The sequence below is a fragment of the Hevea brasiliensis genome, chromosome 14 (genome assembly GCF_030052815.1).
Source record: "Hevea brasiliensis isolate MT/VB/25A 57/8 chromosome 14, ASM3005281v1, whole genome shotgun sequence".
Taxonomy (NCBI): Eukaryota; Viridiplantae; Streptophyta; class Magnoliopsida; order Malpighiales; family Euphorbiaceae; genus Hevea; species Hevea brasiliensis.
In genome coordinates this window covers 52,686,937-52,711,804 of record NC_079506.1, presented here as the reverse complement: position 1 = coordinate 52,711,804, position 24,868 = coordinate 52,686,937, and positions in this window count along the sequence as shown.

The following is a 24,868-nucleotide window of genomic DNA, read 5'->3' as shown; positions in this document are numbered from 1 at the left end:
GTACATTCTAATATTCCAACAGCTAATGTCTGCCCTGGAAAGTCGGAATGTTTGAAATTACACTGTAATGATAGTGAGGAAGTATAAAATAATGAAATATGTGATAAGAAAAATTAAGGAAAAATAAAAGAGATAAAATGTGACTAAGTTAATCGAGCCAAACCCGTAGCGATGGGTGACCGCACTGGGAAGTTACGACGAGGACCGTTGACTAGCCATGGACCGCAGGGAACTAAGGAAAATATTTTTAGGACATAATTAAAGGTCTACTAAGGTGTAATTTGAAGGAACGGAAGCGTGAAAAACACAAGTTTATACCATTGAATTCATAAATTTTCACCTAGGGTCACATGCATCATGCAAGATTTATTTTTATCTATTTGATTTCAATGATAAACAACATATTAAAACTCTTTTAATATGTTTTTGGATCTGTATTTGCCATTTAAGATTTTAAAATTAATCAGATTAATTTTAGAACCCTAGATTAAATCAAGAACGATTACACTAACCTCTTGATGCACTGCAGCGTGTTTGCACCTTTGAGATTCATCTTCAGGACACCAGATGTTGTCCCTCTAGCTTGTCCACACCAAGAACACCTATGGCAGCCCTTGAACAGCTTCTAAAGCCTTTTCTATTAATTAGAAATTCAAGTTCTGCCTTTTAAGAGATTAGAGATGTAAACAGGACACTAGAAACAATTTCTAGTGTTCTTAATTCAAGAGATTGATGGCTAATCTCTTTGAATTGATAAGAGATGAAGAAGAAGAGATGAAAACCCTCAAAGTGGCGTGACAAAGGAGTGTGGCTGCTGGTTGTGTTTTATTTTCTCATAACAACACTTAAATAGCTAGGTTAACACATTAAACCCTTGCCACACGTCACCCTTTGATTAGCTCTAGGTTTAAGTGACCCAATCACATTGTGCCAAGTGTCAAACCTATATTTAATCTTGATTTTAATCATCTTACATGATTAAAAAACATTTGGCAAGCTTATGTGTAATCCCATGTGTCACCATCTCATGGTGCCACGTGTCACACCGCAAAATGACCAAAATGCCCTCTGTCTTAATTTTGAGTTCTTAACCCAAAATAATTATTTTCTTCTTCTAATTAATTTATATCAAATATAAATTAATTAATTAATCTCTATTAATTAATTTCTCATTAATTAAATTCATATCTAAACACTTTAAATATAAATTTAACTTATATTATACATCCAATAATCTAGATTTGATTTCAAGTCATGCTAGGGACTTTGCAATCTAATTGCAAACCAAACCTATTTAATTAATCAATTTAAACTCTTTAATTAATTAATTAAATCATATTTAATTAGGTGATAACTTGTGTATGTGTGTGACTTACTAGGCTCATCACTAATTGGCAATGAGACATGATATCAACTCTTAATATCATCAGAACTCTTTCTTACCATAAATGATTTCTCTAAATCATTTTATGAACCTTATAGACCATGGTTAACACCTAGCATAGCATGCCATGGCCACCCAATTAGTAATAAGGTTTACCTTAAATGAACCTATAATCATATGTTACCATGCACTAGAATCTCTTTGTTACAAAATCCCAACTCAAGCTGGAGTCATGGTTTATGTCAAACTCCATTTACTGTGAATATTATGTTCTCTTTTAATTCCAGTTCTTGATTAAAAAGATTTTCTCATCAGAAACTCTTTTCTGAATAAATCTATCTGTCCTGGCCAGGAACTTGAAACATCAAGAACAATTAAATGAACATAGGATTTTATCTCTATTTACTTAAAGGAACAGATTCCATCTTAATCAACACCTACCTCCATATATAACTAGTAGGAGCCAACACATGCCCATATACCCATACACAGTACAAGTATGAAAGCAGTATCAAACTCAAACTACCTATATACAAGATAAGCTGCTATCTCAGTCTAAAGATTATATGCACTAATATGATTTATGACAAAACATTGACAAGAGTAAACTCCATGTGCTTGTCATAAGTGTCACTGGTTCGGCCTACTTATCATTTATAAGTGCCTATCATGTTTGTCATATGGCATGAGACTCACCATTCCATCTTATTTATATCTCATATAAATAACTTGGGAACAAACAAGAATACAATCGTTCTGTATAAGTCATTTCCTTATTATGAAGTATACTCGATTGTGAACCTATTTATGATACTTTTTGCTAGAAATATTGTCACTCATATTCTTAACAACTTAAGAATAATATTTCTAACAAAATATCAATGGACCTTTTCTATTACACATAAATATATTATGTAAACGGAAAAGTGGAAATGCCTTTTATTAATAAAAATATATACAAGATACATACTAAATGATATGCTCTAGGGCATACTACTAACAATCTCCCACTAGCACTAGAGCCATTCATTACAATGCCTTAGACCCATCTTCTCAAGATGTCAGTCTAACTGAGCTTATGACAAAGGCTTAGTGCATGGATCAGCTGAATTTTTTCACCGATGTTATTTTTCTGCATGGCTATATCGCTTTGCCCAACTATATGTCCGATAATGTGGTAGTGCCTTTCTATGTGTTTGGATTTTGGGTGAGACCTTAGTTCCTTAGCTCAGTATGATCGCTCCATTGTTGTCACAGCAGTAGTGGAACCGCCGACTCAATGGAAGGAACTACTGTAAGTTCTCACACGAACTTCTTTATAAAAGCGACTTCCTTTGCAAAGATCCGATGCAAAGAATATACTCGACCTCTGTAGTGGAATCTGCAATGTGCTCTGCTTGGAACTCTTCCAACCGATCGCACCTCCATTACAAATGAACACATATCTAGAGGTAGACTTTCTATCATCGATATCCGATTGGAAATCGTAATCGTGATAACCATCTAGTTGCAAGTCTCCACCTCCATAAATCAAGAATAAATCCTTAGTTCTTCTCAAGTACTTAAGCATATTCTTGATGACTATCTAGTGTTCCAAACTGGATTGGATTGATACCGCTAGTCAAACTAATAAAGATATGCGATATCCAGGCCTAGTACACAACATTGCATACATTAAACTTCCAATAGCCAAGCATATGGAATCTGCCATCTTATCTCTTTCTTCAGGTGTCTTTGAAGACATCTCTTTAGAAAGATGGATACCATGTCTCACTGGTAACAATCCTCTCTTGGAATCAAGCATGTTAAACCTCTTTAACACCTTTTCAAAGTGTTATTCTTTTCGCTCTATCTCTATAGATGCGAATCCCAAGAATATAGGTTGCCTCCCCTAAGTCTATCATGGAGAATGTATTTGACAACCATACCTTTATAGTCGTCAACATACCTGTGTCATTACCCATCAACAGTATGTCATCCATATATAAGACAAGGAAAGTGATAGCACTGTCACTAACCTTCTTATATACACATGGCTCATCCTCATTTTTGATAAAACCAAAGGACTTAATGGCTTCATCAAAACGGATGTTCCAACTCCTCAAAGCTTGTTTCAACCCATAAATGGATCGCTTTAGCTTGCATACCTTGGAACCATCTTGGGATTCAAATCCCTTAGGTTGTTCTATGAAAATGTTTTCTTCAATGTATCCATTGAGAAAAGCTGTTTTGACATCCATTTGTCAAATCTCATAATCATAGTATGCAGCTATTGCTAATAAAATCCTAATTGATTTAAGCATGGCAACAGGCGAGAAAGTCTCCTCATAGTCGATTCCTTGCCTTTGGTGAAACCCTTTCGCTACTAGCCTTGCCTTATAGATCTCTACCTTTCCATCAAAACCAATTTTTTTCTTGAAAACCCATTTGTTCCCTATAGGTATAATACCTTCAGGTGGGTCAACAAGATCCCAAACTTGATTCTTATACATGGAATCAATCTCGGATTTCATAGCTTTAATCCATTTTGAAGAGTCTATATCTGATATAGCTTCTTCATAGGTAAGTGGATCATCTCCATGATCTACTTCTTCATGAGTAGACAACTCTTGTTCTTCTTCATGAAGAAAACCATATCTCACTGGTGGGTGAGATACCCTGGTTGTTCTACGAGGAATAGCTGTAGATGTTTCATCAACGGGTATTGGTTGACTAGATGAATCTATATCCATCTGATCTGTTGGTTGGTCAGAATTCTCCAATTCTAACTCTATTTGCCTTCCTTTGCCTCCTTCTTGAACAAACTGTTGTTCAAGAAATGTGGCATCTCTTCTTATCACAACCTTTTGTGAAGTAGGCAAATAAAAATAATATCCAAAACTATCTTTTGGATATCCAACAAATCGACCTTTTACGATCCGGTCTCCAATTTATCGTTGTTCACTTTTTGATATAAGCTGGACAACCCCAAATCTTAACATGCTTAAGACTTGGTTTTCTTCCATGCCATATCTCATAAGGTGTGGAAGAAACTGATTTTGATGGAATCCTATTCAGAATATACAAAGCTGATTCTAATGCAAATCCCCAAAAGAAGATTGGCATATCAGTATAGCTCATCATACTACGTACCATATCCAATAGGGTATGATTTCTCCTTTCAGATACACCATTTAGCTGTATGCCTCGGAGGAGTCACCGAGAAACAATGCCATGCTCTCTCAAGTATTCATCAAATTCAAGACTCAAATATTCACCTCCATGATCCGATCAAGAGCTTTAATACTCTTTCTGCTTGATTTTCTACTTCAGATTTAAATTCTTTGAACTTTTCAAAAGATTCATGTTTGTATTTCATCAAATACAAATACCCAAACCTTGATTTATCATCAGTAAAGGTAATAAAATAATGAAAGCCCCCTCTAGCCATTTCTTTAAATGGACCACATACATCACTATGTATTAGCACCAAAATATTTTCAGCTCTTAGCCCCTGTCCAACAAAGGGTGATCTAGTCATTTTGCCCTAAAGGCAAGATTCACAAGTTGGAGTAGGCTCAGAGTCCAATAAGGATAGAATCCCCATTTTCTCCAATTTTGTAATCCTATCTTCTGCAACATGACATAACCTTAAGAGCCAAATATATTTTGAACTTGAGTTGTTTTTCACCACGGCATTGTTTTCATTTAGATTGCTATACTCTGGCCAGTGGAAACACTTTCTTACTGGTAATGGAAACACTTTCTTATTGGCAATGGAAACACTTTCTTATTGGCAATGGAAACACTTTCCTGTTGGCAGTGCAAACACTTTCCTTTACCTTCATCAGCTTTAGTCTTCCTTTTTTGTTTAGCTATTTTCTTAGAAGGACCAGGAATCTGAGGTTTCTTTTTCTTATTGCCCTTCTTCTTGTTGGACTTTCCAGCAGAAGAAGATGCAACCAAAGCTACCTCTTTTCCTTTATTACCTGGCATATTCTTTTGGGCAATAACCAGCATGTTGAGTAAACTAGCTAAGGTGCATTCCTGTTGAGTCATATGGAAATTTGTCACAAAATTTCCCAAAAGACCTAGGAAGGGACTGAAGGATCAAATCCGTCTGTAGTTGGAAATCCATGTTGAAGTCAAGATATTCCAACTGCTTAATCAGCCGAATCATCTTGTGGACATGATCCCCAACATTCTGTCCCTCAGACATCCTCATGCGGAACAACTGCCTAGATATCTCATACCTAGCATTCTTGTTGTGCTCACCATACAACTCTTGTAGGTGAAGGAGGATCTCACTCGCACTTTGCATGTTCTCATGTTGCTTCTGTAACTCATTACTCATGGAAGAAAGCATGTAACACTTAGCTCTCATATCATGCTCCTTCCACTTGTCCAAAGTTTCATGTTCCTCTTGTGTGGCCTCTGGAGGTAAGGGACCAGGAACATTTGAATCTAGAACATATCCTATATGTTCAAGGTTCAGGACAAGTTTCAAATTTCTTAGCCAATCAGACAGATTAGGTCCTGTCAACCTATTGTGATCAAGTATGCTTGCAAGGATATTGGATGGTGGTGGTTGTTTTATGCTCATTTTTATCAGAAAATTAACTGCAGAAAATAACCAGATTAATTAGTAAATGTATCATGTAATTAACCAAAATGATTATGGTCTTTTAATCAAATTGGTCCTCCCACTAACTTAGCGAATCCTACACTTCCAAAGTAGAAAACGGAAATCCTAGTTGGATGGATTTCTAGTGGGTGATTGAATTCTTATAATTCTATTGATCATCCTCAGGTACATCCATTATTGGAATTACAATAAACTATAAGTGAGCAACTCTTTGCCCATCACATCTCATGTGAGGTTCAATCCTTTACCTAGCCCCTAATGCTCAAAATCTCAGGTACATCCATTATTGACTTATCTTGCATTAGTTAAGTTGATCCCATTGAGCCAGTAATTATGCAAATAATTTTAATCTCCTCAGGTACATCCAATATTGGCCACTAAACCATTTACATATTTACAACATCTCATGCTTAATAATTATTCTTAAGAAAATCTCTTAAATAAATTGCATCTTATGCAACTATTTAAAATTTCTTAAAATAATTGCCCCAATGGAGGGCCTATGTTATAATTACTTTAATTATAGCATTTCCAACTTAATCATTTGTTTAAAAGATTTTATGGTCATTCTATTTACTATTAAGGTCTCACTTTGCACATTATCCATTTAGCATGCATATATCATATAATTGCATACATTCCCATACATCTCATGCATTCATGGATAAGCAGTAAATATGGTATGATCATGGACTTTCTAAGGGATTCAATTCTGAGCCACTAAGAATTGAATCAGGGCATTCCTAGGTGCATTTCATTCATTCATTTTACAAGAGTTGCTGAAGGAGTACGTAATCAACACTTGATCTTGAATTCCTCCCACTGGTCCCACCAATGCTCTTGACCTCCTTGAACTTCTTGCAATCCAATATTACATAGTAATCCTTGGCATACCAAGGTGAATTTACAAGAACTTAAATAAATGAAATTACAACCCAAAAATTATTACAAACTTAATAATACATGCCCAAAATAAATTAAAATAAATTAATTAATTTACAATCCCAAAGAAACATAAAAGAAATAAATCCAATCACATTGGTCTTTTATAGTCCATGATTATCCATCATACATATCACTATTTAACAATTAAATAAAACATACATAATTAAATTAAATTGAATATCTCATATTCAACTTAAAAATCCAGATTTGAATATGATTCAAATAAATTTAAAAATTCAGATTTGAATCTCATTCAAACAAATTTAAAAATTCATATTTGAATCACATTCAAACAACTTCAAAAATTCAGATTTGAATCACATTCAAACATTTTTTAAAAAATTAGATTTGAATCACATTCAAACATTTTTTAAAAAATTAGATCTGAATTTTATTCAATCAATTTTAAAAAATCAGATTTAGATATGATTCAAACAACTTTAAAAATTTAGATTTGAATCACATTCAAACAACTTTTAAAATTCAGATTTGAATCACATTCAAACAATTTTTAAAATTCTGATTTGAATCATAATTTAATTGTGTGATAAAAACTACTAATTAAACACTTTAATTAGTCAAAGAATAGGCCTTAGATCATACAACAATTGCAGAATTAAAAGCCAAACCTTAAACCACGCATGGAAGCCAAACCATGCGCACCATTGATGGTGTTTTTTCAAGCATGCCGCTAACTTGCTTTGCAACCAGCAATGAACTTTTGATCTCATGATCAAACACACAATTAAATCATATAATCAACAATCTAAATGGCAAATATAGTGGCTCTGATACCAATTGAAGGAACGGAAGCGTGAAAAACACAAGTTTATACCATTGAATTCAAAAATTTTCACCTAGGGTCACATGCATCATTCAAGATTTATTTTTATCTATTTGATTTCAATGATAAACAACATATTAAAACTCTTTTAATATGTTTTTGGATCTGTATTTGCCATTTAAGATTTTAAAATTAATCAGATTAATTTTAGAACCCTAGATTAAATCAATAACGATTACACTAACCTCTTGATGCAATCGCAATATGCACCTTTGAGATTCGTCTTCAGGACACCAGATGTGTCCCTCTAGCTTGTCCACACCAAGAACACCTATGGCAGCCCTTGAACAGCTTCTAAAGCCTTTTCTATTAATTAGAAATTCAAGTTCTGCCTTTTAAGAGATTAGAGATGTAAACAGGACACTAGAAACAATTTCTAGTGTTCTTAATTGAAGAGATTGATGGCTAATCTCTTTGAATTGATAAGAGATTAAGAAGAAGAGATGAAAACCCTCAAAGTGGTGTGACAAAGGAGTGTGGCTGCTGGTTGTGTTTTATTTTCTCATAACAACACTTAAATAGCTAGGTTAACACATTAAACCCTTGCCATATGTCACCCTTTGATTAGCTCTAGGTTTAAGTGACCCAATCACATTGTGCCAAGTGTCAAACCTGTATTTAATCTTGATTTTAATCATCTTACATGATTAAAAAACATTTGGCAAGCTTATGTGTAATCCCATGTGTCACCATCTCATGGTGCCACGTGTCACACTGCAAAATGACCAAAATGCCCCTGTGTCTTAATTTTGAGTTCTTAACCCAAAATAATTATTTTCTTCTTCTAATTAATTTATATCAAATATAAATTAATTAATTAATCTCTATTAATTAATTTCTCATTAATTAAATTCATATCTAAACACTTTAAATATAAATTTAACTTATATTATACATCCAATAATCTAGATTTGGTTTCAAGTCATGCTAGGGACTTTGCAATCTAATTGCAAACCAAACCTATTTAATTAATCAATTTAAACTCTTTAATTAATTAATTAAATCATATTTAATTAGGTGATAACTTGTGTATGTGTGTGACTTACTAGGCTCATCACTAATTGGCAATGAGACATGAAATCAACTCTTAATATCATCAGAACTCTTTCTTACCATAAATGATTTCTCTAAATCATTTTATGAACCTCATAGACCATGGTTAACACCTAGCATAGCATGCCATGGCCACCCAATTAGTAATAAGGTTTACCTTATATGAACCTATAATCATATGTTACCATGCACTAGAATCTCTCTGTTGCAAAATCCCAACTCAAGCTGGAGTCATGGTTTATGTCAAACTCCATTTGCTATGAATATTATATTCTCTTTTAATTCCAGTTCTTGATTAAAAAGATTTTCTCATCAGAAACTCTTTTCTGAATAAATCTATCTGTCCTGGCCAGGAACTTGAAACATCAAGAACAATTAAATGAACATAGGATTTTATCTCTATTTACTTAGAGGAACAAATTCCATCTTGATCAACACCTACCTCCATATATAACTAGTAGGAGCCAACACATGCCCATATAGCCATACACAGTACAAGTATGAAAGCAGTATCAAACTCAAACTACCTATATACAAGATAATTGTGCTATCTCAGGTCTAAAGATTATATGCACTGATATGATTTATGACAAAACATTGACAAGAGTAAACTCCATGTGCTTGTCATAAGTGTCACTGGTTCGGCCTACTTATCATTTGTAAGTGCCTATCATGTTTGTCATATGGCATGAGACTCACCATTCCATCTTATTTATATCTCATATAAATAACTTGGGAACAAACATGAATACAATCTTTCTGGATAAGTCATGTCCTTATTATGAAGTATCCTCGATTGTGAACCTATTTATGATACTTTGTGCTAGAAATATTGTCACTCATATTCTTAACAACTTAAGAATAATATTTCTAACAAAATATCAATGGACCTTTTCTATTACACATAAATATATTATGTAAACGGAAAAGTGGAAATGCCTTTTATTAATAAAAATCTATACAAGATACATACTAAATGATATGCTCTAGGGCATACTACTAACATAATTGACATTGGAAATGTCAAAGAAAAATTAATAAGTTAGTATAAACGAAAAAAGGAAAATTAAAGAAATCAGCGGTATAAGGAGTAAATCGGTGTTACCGAAAAAGTCTGAATTTGACCCGAAGAGGGGCATTTTGGTCAATTGACACCTAAAGTTAACTTTTGACCTCAATGTCTTTTAAAAATAAATGGTATTACACTTTGAAAATGTCATGAAAAATTAAATTATGGTACATTATATAAATAGTGGAAGAAATGAGGCAAATGTGTAAATAATGAAACTTTAATTAATTAAACATTAAATTATTCCTAAGTGCTCCACTAACTCTCATCTTAGGCCACCTATATAAGTAATTGGGACAGATTGTTCCACTAAACCATTTCATTTTCTTCATTACACCATCCATGGCCGAATGGTCCTTCTCCCTAAATCCTCCATGGCCGGCCAAATGCAAGAGCTTCATCCACCCATCTTCAAGCCATGATTCCTCAAACTTCCTTCACTAAAGTTGATCTACACATCATGGGCAGCATGTAGGAAGCAAAAAGAAGAAGTTTTGGCGAGGTTTAGTAAGCTCTAAATAAAGGTTAGTGCTTAATCTTTCCAATTTCCTTCACTAATCCTTGTGTTGAGCTTTGGGTAAGTTGAATTGCTAAGAAAAATTGAGGAAATGATTGAGTATTGCTGAACCTTAGTTTTGGCAGCCATGAAAATGCATGGTTAGTGACTTATTCTTATATTTAATGGATGGGAATTAAGGCTAATTAACTCAAATGGAAGTTGTAGTAGGTTAATGTTCAAATATGTGCATGTTAGTGCTTGAATTAAGGGTTTGAAATAGGACCTTGATGCTTTGGCAAACTGCCATGTTTGGCAGCCTATAATATCATGAATTTGTGTGTGTGAATATGAAGTTTATTAATGAAATATGATAGTGTTAAATTGTGGGCAGCATGTGTAGTTGATATTGAGGTATGAGTATATGGAAGTGTATGTGTAATATTGATATTGAGGTATGTTGAATTTTGGTGGAAGTGAATGTTAAACTTGAATGGTGTATTGTGTGCATTGATCACTTGAGTGTTCTGCCCAAAATGCTTGCTGGAATTGTGTACAATATATATAGAAGTGCCATGATTAAATGTTGAAGTATTGCGAGGAGGAGGATTGTCAAAATTGGAAGTGTGATATTCAATTGTAGCTTATGTATGTTGGCAGCACTTAAATCAGGTCATAAGTGCATAACTGTTAACCCAATTGGTATGAGGCCAATGGGGGGTAAAACTAGACACCAAATAGGCCAACTTTCATGTAGAAATATTACCAAAATTCTGCTTAGAAACTGACCTTAAAAATGACCAAATCTGGAATGGCAACCTTGCAACCCAGATTTTTTACCATATGAACAGTAGTCATTAGGATGACCATAACTCACTCAAAACAGGTCCAATTTGCCTGAAATTTTTACCATGGATAGCTTAGACATAGAGCTACAATTCTTATGGAGACACCAAAGCCCAAAAATGGCTAGAACCAAGTCAAATAGCTTGCACAAGTTCAGGTACCAAACTTGCCAGAACTAAAAGTGACTTAAAATTGACCAAATTTTGCACTAAAGGTGCAATCTGCCCAACTTTAGTAAATTGACCATATCTTGGTCTATACAACTCAGAATGACCTGAAATTTTGCCCAGAGTGCAATAAGACATGGAGCTATAATTCTTATGAAGACACCAAAGCCCAAAAATTCCAGAACCAAGTCAAATAGCTTGCACAAGTTCGGGTACCAAACTGCCAGAACTAAAAGTGACCTAAAATTGACCAAATTTTGCACTAAAGGTGCAATCTATCCAGCTTTAGTAAATTGATCATATCTTGGTCTATACAACTCAGAATGACCTGAAATTTTGCCCAGAGTGCAATAAGACATAGAGCTACAACTCTTATGAAGACACCAAAGCCCAGAAATGGCCAGAACCAAGTTAAATAGCTTGCACAAGTTTGGGTACCAAAACTGCTAGAACTAAAAGTGACCTAAAATTGACCAAAATTTGCACTAAAGGTGCAATCTGTCCAGTTTTAGTAAATTAACCATATCTTGGTCTATACAACTCAGAATGACCTGAAATTTTTCCTAGAGTGCAATAAGACATACAACTATAATTCTTGTGAAGACACCAAAGCCCAAAAAAGGCAAGAACTAAGTCAAATAGCTTGTACATGTTTGGGTACCAAAACTGGCAGAACTAAAAGTGACCTAAAATTGACCAAAATTTGCACTAAATATGCAATCTGTCCATCTTTAGTAAATTGACCATATCTTGGTCTATACAACTCAGAATGACCTAAAATTTTGCCCAGAGTGTAATAAGACATAGAGCTACAATTTTTCTTCTTGACCAGAAGCTAAAAACCAAGAGAAATAGGACTTTAAGCTAGACCAATCTAGCACACAAAAATTGAGAATTTGACATTTGCATACAATGATGCCTGAAGCAATTTGGCAATGAATGCCAACTTGTAAAAATGGTAAATTGCACTATATTGGCAGCATATTGAATCACGAATTGTGACATGTTGATACTAGAATCAACTTATGCATGATGTATGAAAAGGTCAACATTTTCATTGACCAATGAATTGTTTAATGACCAGGAAACCCTAAAAGTAAATATTTAATCTTGTACTATGCCCTAATTTTCCTAGATGACTAGTTTGGATAGGTTAGCATGCCAATAGAATTCTGACAGCTGTTCTGTAAATGACTTTACGTCATATTGTGTTTTATGGCTTATTATGCCATACTATAATTTTAATAGCCTATGGCTATACAGATTGTGTTATTATACTCGGCTTAATGCTTGATTGATTATATGGCTTTTTAGCCACACTATTTGCGCACCGGGAGATACTTTGTGATCGATGGTGTGACGACCCGAGGTACTAGGTACCCAGTGCTAGTATATCCGTTTATCCAGTCTGGTCAGTATATAGGCTACATAGGCAGTCAATTAAAACATTATTCAATTCAGGCAGCTAAGTTAAGTTAAGTATAATGAAATTTCAGTACAATTAAATTAAGTATTGAATGAATGAGTAAAAGAGATTAGCAAAAGAAACATAACAAAAATATAAATTGTAGAACCGTAGAGACTTAAAATACAATACAGTTAGAATAATTTGTATACTGAGTAGTATTACTGAAAAGTTATAAACTAAGCACTTCTAAAGAGGAACAAACTAGTATATAAGATCAATGATACTAGAAATACCTTACCAAATTAAATTGATTCCTGAGTATTTGAATTATGATTTATTTCTTTCTTTATTTGTATATATTATTTCTTATTATACTATTGCACCACTAAGCAGAAATGCTTAGCGTGATGGAATTGCTTCCTTGCGCAGGTACTGAAGGTAAAACCAGTAGACTGTCGACTGAGATTTTTGGAGTCTAGAACTGCAGAAGTGTCAGAAGAGTTCAAGATTGTCACCTTCTCAGCAATGCATGTAGATAGGGCTCATTTTAAGCATGTTTTCTAATTTGTACATTATAATTACTGCTTATATTGTAATGTGAATTAGTAACTGTAATTTCATTTGTATACCCTGTACTTGATAAATTTATGTACTTAATTGGCAAATTATATAAGTTAATGAAATATAAGAATTCTAATATTTGAATTGATTATCTAATCATAATAATTTTGAATGAGATTAAATTTGAGAAATTTTGAGACTGAATCTGAGTTTGAGAAACTGATGAGAATGCTTTGAGATAATCTGAGTTATGAATTTGAGCATATATTGAAATTATTTTTGGCAAGTTCAGAAGAGCTGTTAGTCCAAATTACAGCCGGCACTCTGCCGGATTATCATTAAAATTTTTGAATTTTCTAAATTAGTCAGATTTTGATGAACAGTAAAAATAGCCTAAACCTCAGATAAAGTTTTTGAACAAGTAAATCAAGAACTATAATGAAATCAGATGAGATTAGGTGCTCCGGCACTCCGTGTGACACGCCTTGCTCGGCTACACTGTAGACGAGTGAAGGGTGTTACAATTTGTTTCAATTTTCTCATAATTTATAAGCTATTTCACTACCTACACATGAACTAAATCTAGGAAATGAAGAGTTAAAACACTAACCTTTCTTTGATTTTCATCTCTTCAATTTCCTCTATTTTCTTCCTTTGTTTTCTTCCTCAATCTCCTTGCCTAGTGTAGATTAGAAGTTTTTTTTTTTTTTTTTTTGGGTTTAGGGCTAGAATTTATGGAACAAACTAAGTTATTCAAGCTTTAAAAAGCTTGTTAATAGAGGAACCATGGGAAGAGGGGGTTCGACACTTTTGGGTGAGGCAAGAAGATGAGAGTTTTTTTTTTTTTATGTTATTTTAGGTCTTTACTTATGTTTTTAACTTAGTCAAAATTGGTATGAAAATTAAATTCAATTATGACATCATAATTGATGTCATCCATGATGTAATAACCTTTTTCTTTTCTTTCTTTTTTTTTCCTTAGTTCTTTAATTTAATTCTCGCTTCTGACATTTTTGTTTCTCTGATTTTATTGGACAGTTAGGTCAAGAGTCAGATCTAGGGGCGAATTGACCAAATTGCCCCTCGTCGGTTCGATCCAGTTTGTAAGTAATTTGATATTTCTTCCGGATCCCTGATCTAATTATTTGACCTGCTTAATAATTCTTTTTCATGATTTTCTCTTTTCCACTGTGTTCGCAATAGTCCTAAGGACCACGACATCACATTTTACGGTTCAAATTTTGAGTTTAAATCGACCTCGCAGTCCTTCCCTAGAAAGCCACCCATCGTTGTGACTCTCGACTCATTTAACTTCTTGTGTTCTATTTTTCTTATTTATACTTAACTATTTGATAATTACTAATTCTTCATTTTCAGGGATTATCTAGTTGCGTTAGATGTGGTTCTAATCCCCTTAATTATCCGGACTGACACCTGTCATCAGAACAGTGAAATATACCAGGCTATACAAATAGGGGTGTTAAAGAGTTTAATTGATTAATTAAATAGGTTTGGTTTGCAATAAGATTACAAAGTCCCTAGCGTAGCTTGAAACTAAATCTAGGTTATTGGATGTATAGTATAAGTTAAATTTATATTTAAAGTATTTAAATATCAATTTAATGATGAGAAATTAATTAATAGAGATTAATTAATTAATTTATATTTGATATAAATTGATTAGATGTGACACCCCTTACCCGTCTACAGTGTAGCCGAAGAAGATATGCCACGTAGTGTACCGAAACACCATAACTTATCCCATTGATATATATCAGTTCTTAATTTATTTATTATAGTTATTAAGTGAAATTTATGAAATTGATCTCATTTAGATCATTTATTAGAATTATAAATTAATTTGCGGCTCCGAAAATTTTATAGAAAATCCAGCAGAGTGTCGGCTAAAAATGGAGAAAACAGTTCTTCGGAACCTATAGAAAACACTTCCAATAATTTCCAATCATTCTCAAACTCCATTTGTATCACATCAATTTACAACAATTTCTTAACAATTCCTCCATTTGTCATCCATTCATTTCACATCATCATCATGCTCAAATCATAAATAAATTCTTATATGTTATTTATAAATACAAAGTTACAAATACTTACATTAATACAAAATTATATTACATAGGCTTCAAATATACATGATAAAATAAGAGTTTAATTACAAAACTTATAAAAATCACAAAATACAAAATGGGACCTAGTGTCCTACCAATGCACTGTAGTCTGTGAGATGACATGGACACTATGTAGAACTATGAACGACCTTACCCAATCTGTGGTCTGAAGGAACGGAAGCGTGAAAAACACAAGTTTATACCATTGAATTCAAAAATTTTCACCTAGGGTCACATGCATCATGCAAGATTTATTTTTATCTATTTGATTTCAATGATAAACAACATATTAAAATTCTTTTAATATGTTTTTGAATCTGTATTTGCCATTTAAGATTTTAAAATTAATCAGATTAATTTTAGAACCCTAGATTAAATCAAGAACGATTACACTAACCTCTTGATGCACTGCAGCGTGTCTGCGCCTTTGAGATTCGTCTTCAGGACACCAGATGTTGTCCCTCTAGCTTGTCCACACCAAGAACACCTATGGCAGCCCTTGAACAGCTTCTAAAGCCTTTTCTATTAATTTGAAATTCAAGTTCTGCCTTTTAAGAGATTAGAGATGTAAACAGGACACTAGAAACAATTCCTAGTGTTCTTAATTCAAGAGATTGATGGCTAATCTCTTTGAATTGATAAGAGATGAAGAAGAAGAGATAAAAACCCTCAAAGTGGCGTGACAAAGGAGTATGGCTGCTGGTTATGTTTTATTTTCTCATAACAACACTTAAATAGCAAGGTTAACACATTAAACCCTTGCCACATGTCACCCTTTGATTAGCTTTAGGTTTAAGTGACCCAATCACATTGTGCCAAGTGTCAAACCTATATTTAATCTTGATTTTAATCATCTTACATGATTAAAAAACATTTGGCAAGCTTATGTGTTATGCCATGTGTCACCATCTCATGGTGCCACGTGTCACACTGCAAAATGACCAAAATGCCCCTGTGTCTTAATTTTGAGTTCTTAATCCAAAATAATTATTTTCTTCTTCTAATTAATTTATATCAAATATAAATTAATTAATTAATCTCTATTAATTAATTTCTCATTAATTAAATTCATATTTAAACACTTTAAATATAAATTTAACTTATATTATACATCTAATAATCTAGATTTGGTTTCAAGTCATGCTAGGGACTTTGCAATCTAATTGCAAACCAAACCTATTTAATAAATCAATTAAACTCTTTAATTAATTAATTAAATCATATTTAAATAGGTGATAACTTATGTATGTGTGTGACTTACTAGGCTCATCACTAATTGGCAATGAGACATGATATCAACTCTTAATATCATCAGAACTCTTTCTTACCATAAATGATTTCTCTAAATCATTTTATGAACCTCATAGACCATGGTTAACACCTAGCATAGCATGCCATGGCCACCCAATTAGTAATAAGGTTTACCTTATATGAACCTATAATCATATGTTACCATGCACTAGAATCTCTCTGTTACAAAATCCCAACTCAAGCTGGAGTCATGGTTTATGTCAAACTCCATTTGCTATGAATATTATATTCTCTTTTAATTCCAGTTCTTGATTAAAAGATTTTCTCATCAGAAACTCTTTTCTGAATAAATCTATCTGTCCTGGCCAGGAACTTGAAACATCAAGAACAATTAAATGAACATAGGATTTTATCTCTATTTACTTAGAGGAACAGATTCCATCTTGATCAACACCTACCTCCATATATAACTAGTAGGAGCCAACACATGCCCATATACCCATACACAGTACAAGTATGAAAGCAATATCAAACTCAAACTACCTATATACAAGATAACTGTGCTATCTCAGGTCTAAAGATTATATGCACTGATATGATTTATGACAAAACATTGACAAGAGTAAACTCCATGTGCTTGTCATAAGTGTCACTAGTTCGGCCTACTTATCATTTATAAGTGCCTATCATGTTTGTCATATGGCATGAGACTCACCATTCCATCTTATTTATATCTCATATAAATAACTTGGGAACAAACATGAATACAATCTTTCTGGATAAGTCATGTCCTTATTATGAAGTATCCTCGATTGTGAACCTATTTATGATACTTTGTGCTAGAAATATTGTCACTCATATTCTTAACAACTTAAGAATAATATTTCTAACAAAATATCAATGGACCTTTTCTATTACACATAAATATATTATGTAGACGGAAAAGTGGAAATGCCTTTTTAATTAATAAAAAATATGTACAAGATACATACTAGATGATATGCTCTAGGGCATACTACTAACATGGTCTACTGGGTCCTCTATCCAAATCTTCAGTACCTACGCGTTGCAAAAGTGACGCACTAAGCATAAAGCTTAGTGGTGCCAATAATATAAGAAAATATGATATGCAAATAAAAATAATAATTTCCTAGTTATTATGTTCATAAAAAAAAATGAATAATTAACCTATCCAAACCAATCACATTAGGCCTACTAGGGCATATTACAAAGTCATTTCTTGAATATTTGTACTTTACATGTAGGGTTACTATTCATTTCATTAGACAACTAAAATGTTGACTTTTTCATAGATAATAGGTATATTGGTTCAAATATCACCAACATACCACATTTTGCATTCTAAAGTTGTTGGCATTGGTTGCTAATTTCATTTCAAAGCTTAGTGTTAGTTATTCACAATTTTCAGATTTTAAACATTAAGTTTACTGTTCTATTAGTCATTTCTAAAGTAGGAATTTGGCAAAGTTGTCTTCATGAAAGTTGTTCCTTATTGTGTCTAGTTATATTTCTTTTTTTGAATCACTCCATTTTGACTTTTTTAGCTCAAGTTATGGCCTAAACACCATAACTGGCCAGATTGCAATTTTCCAGATTTTTCAGGGCAGAACTAATTCTGTAGGTTTTGTGCACTGACTGCAGGTCAGTTTTTCAACATGTTATGATCAAATTTTGGGTTTAGTTTCTTCATAAAAGTTGTATGTCTTTGTCTCAGCTTTCTGCTGGTAAAATTTCAGGTCAATTGGACCTTCCTTCACTGAGTTATGACCAAATGAATAAATACTATTCATTTAACCATTTTGCCCAGGCAGAATGCAAGTCACCCGGATTAGGGCAATTTTTAGGTTAACTTATTTTGGTTTTCTGGGCAGGGTTTCTTCACAAAAGTTGTGCCATTATGTGTCTAGTTTCATGTCCAATTAGCCTTACACCAATTGAACCTCTACAACTCCATTTACAGATGCCCAAACCTGCTGGACTCACAATCAGTCCTGTAGGTCACCAAGGGCAGCATGTCTAAGTTCCACTCCAACATCCTTACTCACTTCAATTCCTCCTCACACACATTCAAATGGTCACTAATTGACTATTACAAGTTTAACACACCATTACATGAGCAAACCCTTGTAACACCCCGAACCTCCGAGTTATGAATAGTATCATTTTTTGTCTGTGACTAGTACTATTCAAAGACACCTTGAGGACAAAAAATAAATAGAAAATTAATTGAGATAGACACAATAAAAATTCAAGTGAACCAAAGGCCTAAGGATTTAACGGGCATTAAAAAAAAAGGAAGGATTATGACCCGATGAGGGGCATTTTGGTCAATTCACTTCAAGAGTTGACTTTTGACCAAAATGTAACTTAAATTAAATAAAAATAAAATATTTAATTATGAAGAAATATTGAGGAAAAAATTAAAGTAAAAATGAAAAGAAAATAAAAGAGGCAAAAATCTAGAATTTAAATTTCATTTTTGACCTAATTAAAATTTAAGGGACCAATGGGCTTTGGACAACTCATTAAATGAATTAAAAAAGAATAAATAAGTATAAAAGAAGAAAAAACCCTCTCTTTCTTTCCCATTTAGTTACCACCCACTCTCTCTCCTTCTCTCTTTCTTTCTTTCTTCTTCTTCCTTCTTTCTCCATTGACACGCATTCTCAAAACTCAATTCCTTGCTTTTCCTCTATGGGTTTTGCACCTAATTGGTAGAGAGCATCAGATTAATATTTGATTTAGAGATTAAAAGCAAGGGGAAATAAGATATTAGAAGAAAATTAAAGATTTGGGGAGTTGGAAGGAAGTCATCAAGAGGTAAGTTCTTTAATGCTCATTTTGTTATACAAACCTTAAATTAAGTTAGATTATGATGAAATTTCATAAGAAAATGAAAGGAAACACGCATGGAATCTACAATAGGGTTTTGGCCAAATTAGAGAAAAATTAGGGTTTGATATATTTCAATGAAAATGATAATGAAATCAAGCTTAGTTGAAGTAGTATGCATGATTAGAGCAAAGAAATTGCATGAAATGTGTATAAATTTAATTATGGGAGATTAGGGTTCATGGGAAAATTGGGTTTTGGTGCTAGAGAGTAAAATTGGTGTGTGTAGTATTAAATTATGATCATTTGAGGTATATTTAGTTTGAATTGACATTGGGTTTATGAATGGAAGTAATGAAATGATAGGATTAGGGAAAATTGCAAACTTTGGTGATTGAAAATTGTGGGTTTTGTGCTAGGAAGTGCCATTGATGTGTTAATGCTAAATTATAGTCATTTTGGGTGAATTAAATGTGAATTGAGGTTGGTTAGAGGGAATAATTGAAGAAATAAAAATTTTAAACCTAGGGTAGAATTTGCACACTGAGTTCAGTGTATTTGACAGCCTATAAATTGAGCTACACAACTCCAATTGGTGTGAAACCAATTGGAAATGAAACTTAAGACACAGGGCTAGAATTTTCATGAAGAGACTCACCCCAGAAACTGCCCAGAAATTGCCTAAACCTTGGCTTGAACTTAGAGACACAATTCTGGAACCTGCAGAATTCGACCATATGAACAGTAAATTTTGAATGGCCATAACTCTCTCTAGAAAACTCCGATTTAGGCGATTCTTGAACCGATGGAAACCTAAGACATATTAGAACATTTCATATGAAGAACATGAGGCCAAATTATGGACTTAAGCCAATCAAATTGCTGAGCAAAGTTGAATCACCGAATCTGCAGAATTGTAGATTTACCATATGAATAGTAAATTGTGCATGACCATAACTCGCTCTAGAAAACTCTGATTTAGTCGATTCTTGAACCGATGGAAACCTAAGACACAGTAGAACATTTCGTATGAAGAACATTAGACCAAATTATGGACTTAACTTGATCAAATTGCTTAACGAAGTTGGATTGATAAATCTGCTAAAACTGAATCTGCCGCATGAACAGTGACGTAAACAGTAATCTTGTTTTAGGCACAACTTGAGCTACACAGCTCCAAATTAGGCGATTCAAAAATGAAAATAAAGTTAAGACCTAGATGAACAATTTTCATGAAGAACACCTCACCAAATTATGATCGAAACTAGGTAAAAATTAGGTTCAAAGATTGGGGCACCAAGCTGTCCAAAACCAAAATTTTCTAGAATTTGCAAAGCTAACTTGGGATGCATTAGACATGCATGTAATGAGTTTTTGGCAGCAATTGAGATTGGTATTGAGGTATTCTATTTGTGTATTTTCAGTAGAAAAAAGAAGTTGGAATGGACAATGAATAGTGAGTAAAGAGATTGGAGAGCATTGAAGGTTTGTGCACAACTAACCTTTTCTTCGTTTTTAAACTTGTAAATTGCTTGGAATGTGTTAAATTGAATGAGTTGCTTTGAACAAGTTTACTTTGATTGAATTATGGTTTTTCTCTTGCATTTAAGAAATTTGGGTGTTGCCACCTTTATATGGATATTATGATGAATTTAAATGTGTTTATTGGTTTATAAATGTGATTATTGAGTGGGAAATTTTTGAAAACTGTTTTGAAACCACAGTTAGCATGACAGTCCCTTTCGGAACTCCCCAGCAGTAACGGCTACTTGGGGTTGATAATTGATATTGATTATGTCTCCCATTAATAACGGTTAGTGGGGTAAGGCTACATGAGTACTCATTAGCTAGCTAGCCCTTCCCTCATTAATAACGGTTAGTGAGGTTGAGATTGTTTTGTCGTGGTGTACAACGCGGCACTGATCGTGAAATTTTGTGTCATGGCCTAAACTGTGTGTTGATGTTGGCAACACTAATGCTTTGTGAATTGTGATTTATGAAGTATGATTTCTCATTTGAAATGTTATTCCAATAAATAGCTCTTATGAACTTAGAACTATTGTGAAGTTTTCATGCTTAAGAAAAATGTGATTTATTATGCTTTGACAAATTGTGTTTTACCTTAAGTTTTAAAGTTATTAGTTGTGCACCACTGAGTGATATACTCAGCGATAGCTTCTTTATGCTGTTGCAGGTAAGGGAAAGGAGAAGGCAGCCGAGTGAGAGACTTAAAAGCAGCATTTTGGTATTGTTTGTGGGTATATATTGTAGGTATACCCCTGTAATTTCCTTTTGATGTATTTTGCACCTATATATATGGATGTACGGACATTGAGTAGTTTGTATTTAAAAGCATTGCATTGCTATCACATTTTGAGTTTGTAACTATTTTGTAATTTACTTTGAGACTTATGAAAATGTAACTTTTGCAATATTTAGTCTATCATTATTTCCAATGAATGTTTACATGGAATTTTAACTATTCTCATGCAGTTTTCCGCAAAAGAATTGATAAGATAAAAACTTATGGTTGTTTTAAGATCCTTTGTAGCATAACTAATGGGTTATCTGTAGGTGGAGTTTGGTAATTCATTAGGTATGCTACGAGAACATGTCGTGCCTTACAAGGGATAGGGTGTGACATGTTAAGTGGTATCTGAGCTTTGGTTTTTATACAAGTTTTGAAATTGAATGTTTGAAAAATTTTAATAAGTACAACTGCTCAACTGTCATTATTGATACATATAGTGCATTACATCATAAATATGGACTAATGGAGGGAAATCTCCTTGTGTTGGTTGTTCAGGGAGTAGAATTCCTTGTGATTCAATATGGAAGAGGGGGATCACACCGTAGAACAATCGATGGCAGGTGAGTGCAGGAGGCCCGGCTCCTCGAGAATGCCGATGGGTCACCGCACCCATCCCACCCATGCAGTTTCCTACTCAGTTTGCTCAGCAGATGGCTGCATTATTTCAGCAAATGGCTGGCAATATACCAGTCCAAGCTCCTGTGCAAGCACCTCCAGTGCAACCACCATCCCCAGCCAGACAATATGACAAATTAATGAACTATGGGGCAACAGAGTTTAAGGGTACAGTGGACCCATTGGAAGCTGAGCAATGGTTAGAACGGATGGAGACGGTTATCAAGAAATTGCACTGCACATATGAGTTGAAGTTTGGCTGAGCATGGAGATGCATATTCAATTTCCCTACTGCATGGAGATGCATATGAGTGGTGGAAGACCATTCCCCACGTTATTTGGCGAGTTGATCTTGACATGGGATGACTTTCTAAGGGAGTTTAGACAGAAATATGTCCCTGATACCTATGTGGATATAAAGCTACAGGAGTTTCTTAGTTTGAAGCAAGGGAACAAGACTGTAGCCAAGTATGAGAGAGACTTTTCTCGCCTCAGCCACTATGCTGGAAGCCTACTCACTACCAGTAGAGATAGATGCAAACGGTTTGAGGCCGGTTTGAGGCCTAGTTTGAGATTGCAAGTGGTTGGGTTTCGACATGACAACTTCTCTGGGTTGATATCACAGGCCCTTGAATTGGAAAGGATAGAACTAGAAGGGGCATCTGCGAAGGTAACCACTGAAAAAGAGAAGAGCAGTAAGCCTACAGGTCAGAGTCCAAGTAACAATTCGAGTAAGAGGAAGAGCTTTGGGGAACCAAGTAACAGAGGATCTAGTAGGGGAAGATTCTCAGGGCAGAGGCCACCTAAATCCAGACAGTAGACATCTAGGGGTTCCTTTCCTACCCGTGTTTGTGAGACTTGTGGCAGAACTCATGGAGGAGTATGTTATAAGGCCATAGGAGCCTATTACAACTGTGGTGGAAGTGGGCATTTTGCTAGAGATTGCACTAGTGCCTGCAGATTTGAGCCACCTACTACCACTGAGGGATCTGTTCAAGGTTCTGCTTCCAAAGGACAACAAACAACTAGTAGATGCAGAGGTAGGGGTAGAGGTAACACTTCTGGCAGCCAGGGCATAGTGAGCCAACCAGAGCAGAGTGGTACACCAGTTAGGGTATACACCATGCACTAGAGGGATGAAGCTGAGACATCAGATGTTGTGGCTAGTACTTTCTCCATTTTTGATAGAGATGTATATGTGCTGTTTGACCCTGGTTCTACACATTCTTATGCTAGTGCCAGTATTGCATGCTCTATTGCTATTCCTTGTGTGAAATTTCATTATGATGTGCTAGTGACTAGTCCTTTAGGACAAGAGGTTAGGGTGAACAAATTGTATAAGGATTGTCTTTTGGTGATCCAAAGACATACATTCCTGTCAGACTTTATTGACATGTCCTTCTAAGATTATGATATCATCTTGTGCATGGATTGGTTAGCCAGGCATCACGCCATGATCGACTGTAGACTGAAAACAGTCACTTTTAGTCTTCTCGAGTATGCAGACATAGTGATACACGGGGAGAGATAGTTATTACCATCCAACATCATTTCAGCTGCACTTGCTAGAAAGATGATTAGAAAAGGATGTGAAGCTTATCTAGCTCATGTGATAGACACCCAGGTGGGGAGTCTAGATCTTAAAGATATTCCTACTGTATGGGATTTTTCGGATATCTTTCTGGAAGAATTGCCGGGATTGCCTCCGGAAAGAGAGGTGCAGTTTGAAATTGAGACTATGCCTAGTGTGGAGCCAATCTCCATCACTCCTTATAGGATGGCACCTGTTGAGTTGAAAGAGTTGAAGGTGCAATTGCAGGAATTGTTAGATAAAGGTTTCATCTGCCCTAGCGTGTCACCTTGGGGAGCACCAGTATTATTTGTGAAGAAAAAGGATGGTACTCTCCGCCTATGCATAGACTATAGATAGTTGAATAAGGTGACCATAAAGAATAGATATCCTCTGCCACGGATCAATGATTTGTTTGATCAGTTAAAGGATGCAACTGTATTCTCCAAAATTGACTTGAGATCGGGCTACTTCCAGTTTGAGGGTGCAGGAGCAAAGTATTCCTAAAACTGCCTTTAGGACTCGGTATGGCCACTATGAGTTCTTAATAATGCCATTTGGGTTGACTAATGCTCGAGCTGCTTTTATGGGCCTAATGAACACTATCTTCAGGCCATATTTGGACTAGCTTATTGTGGTGTTCATTGATGATATTTTGGTGTACTCAAAGAATGCAGAGGAACACGACCAGCACTTGAGGATAGTATTGCAGACTTTGAGGGAGAAGCAGTTGTATGCCAAA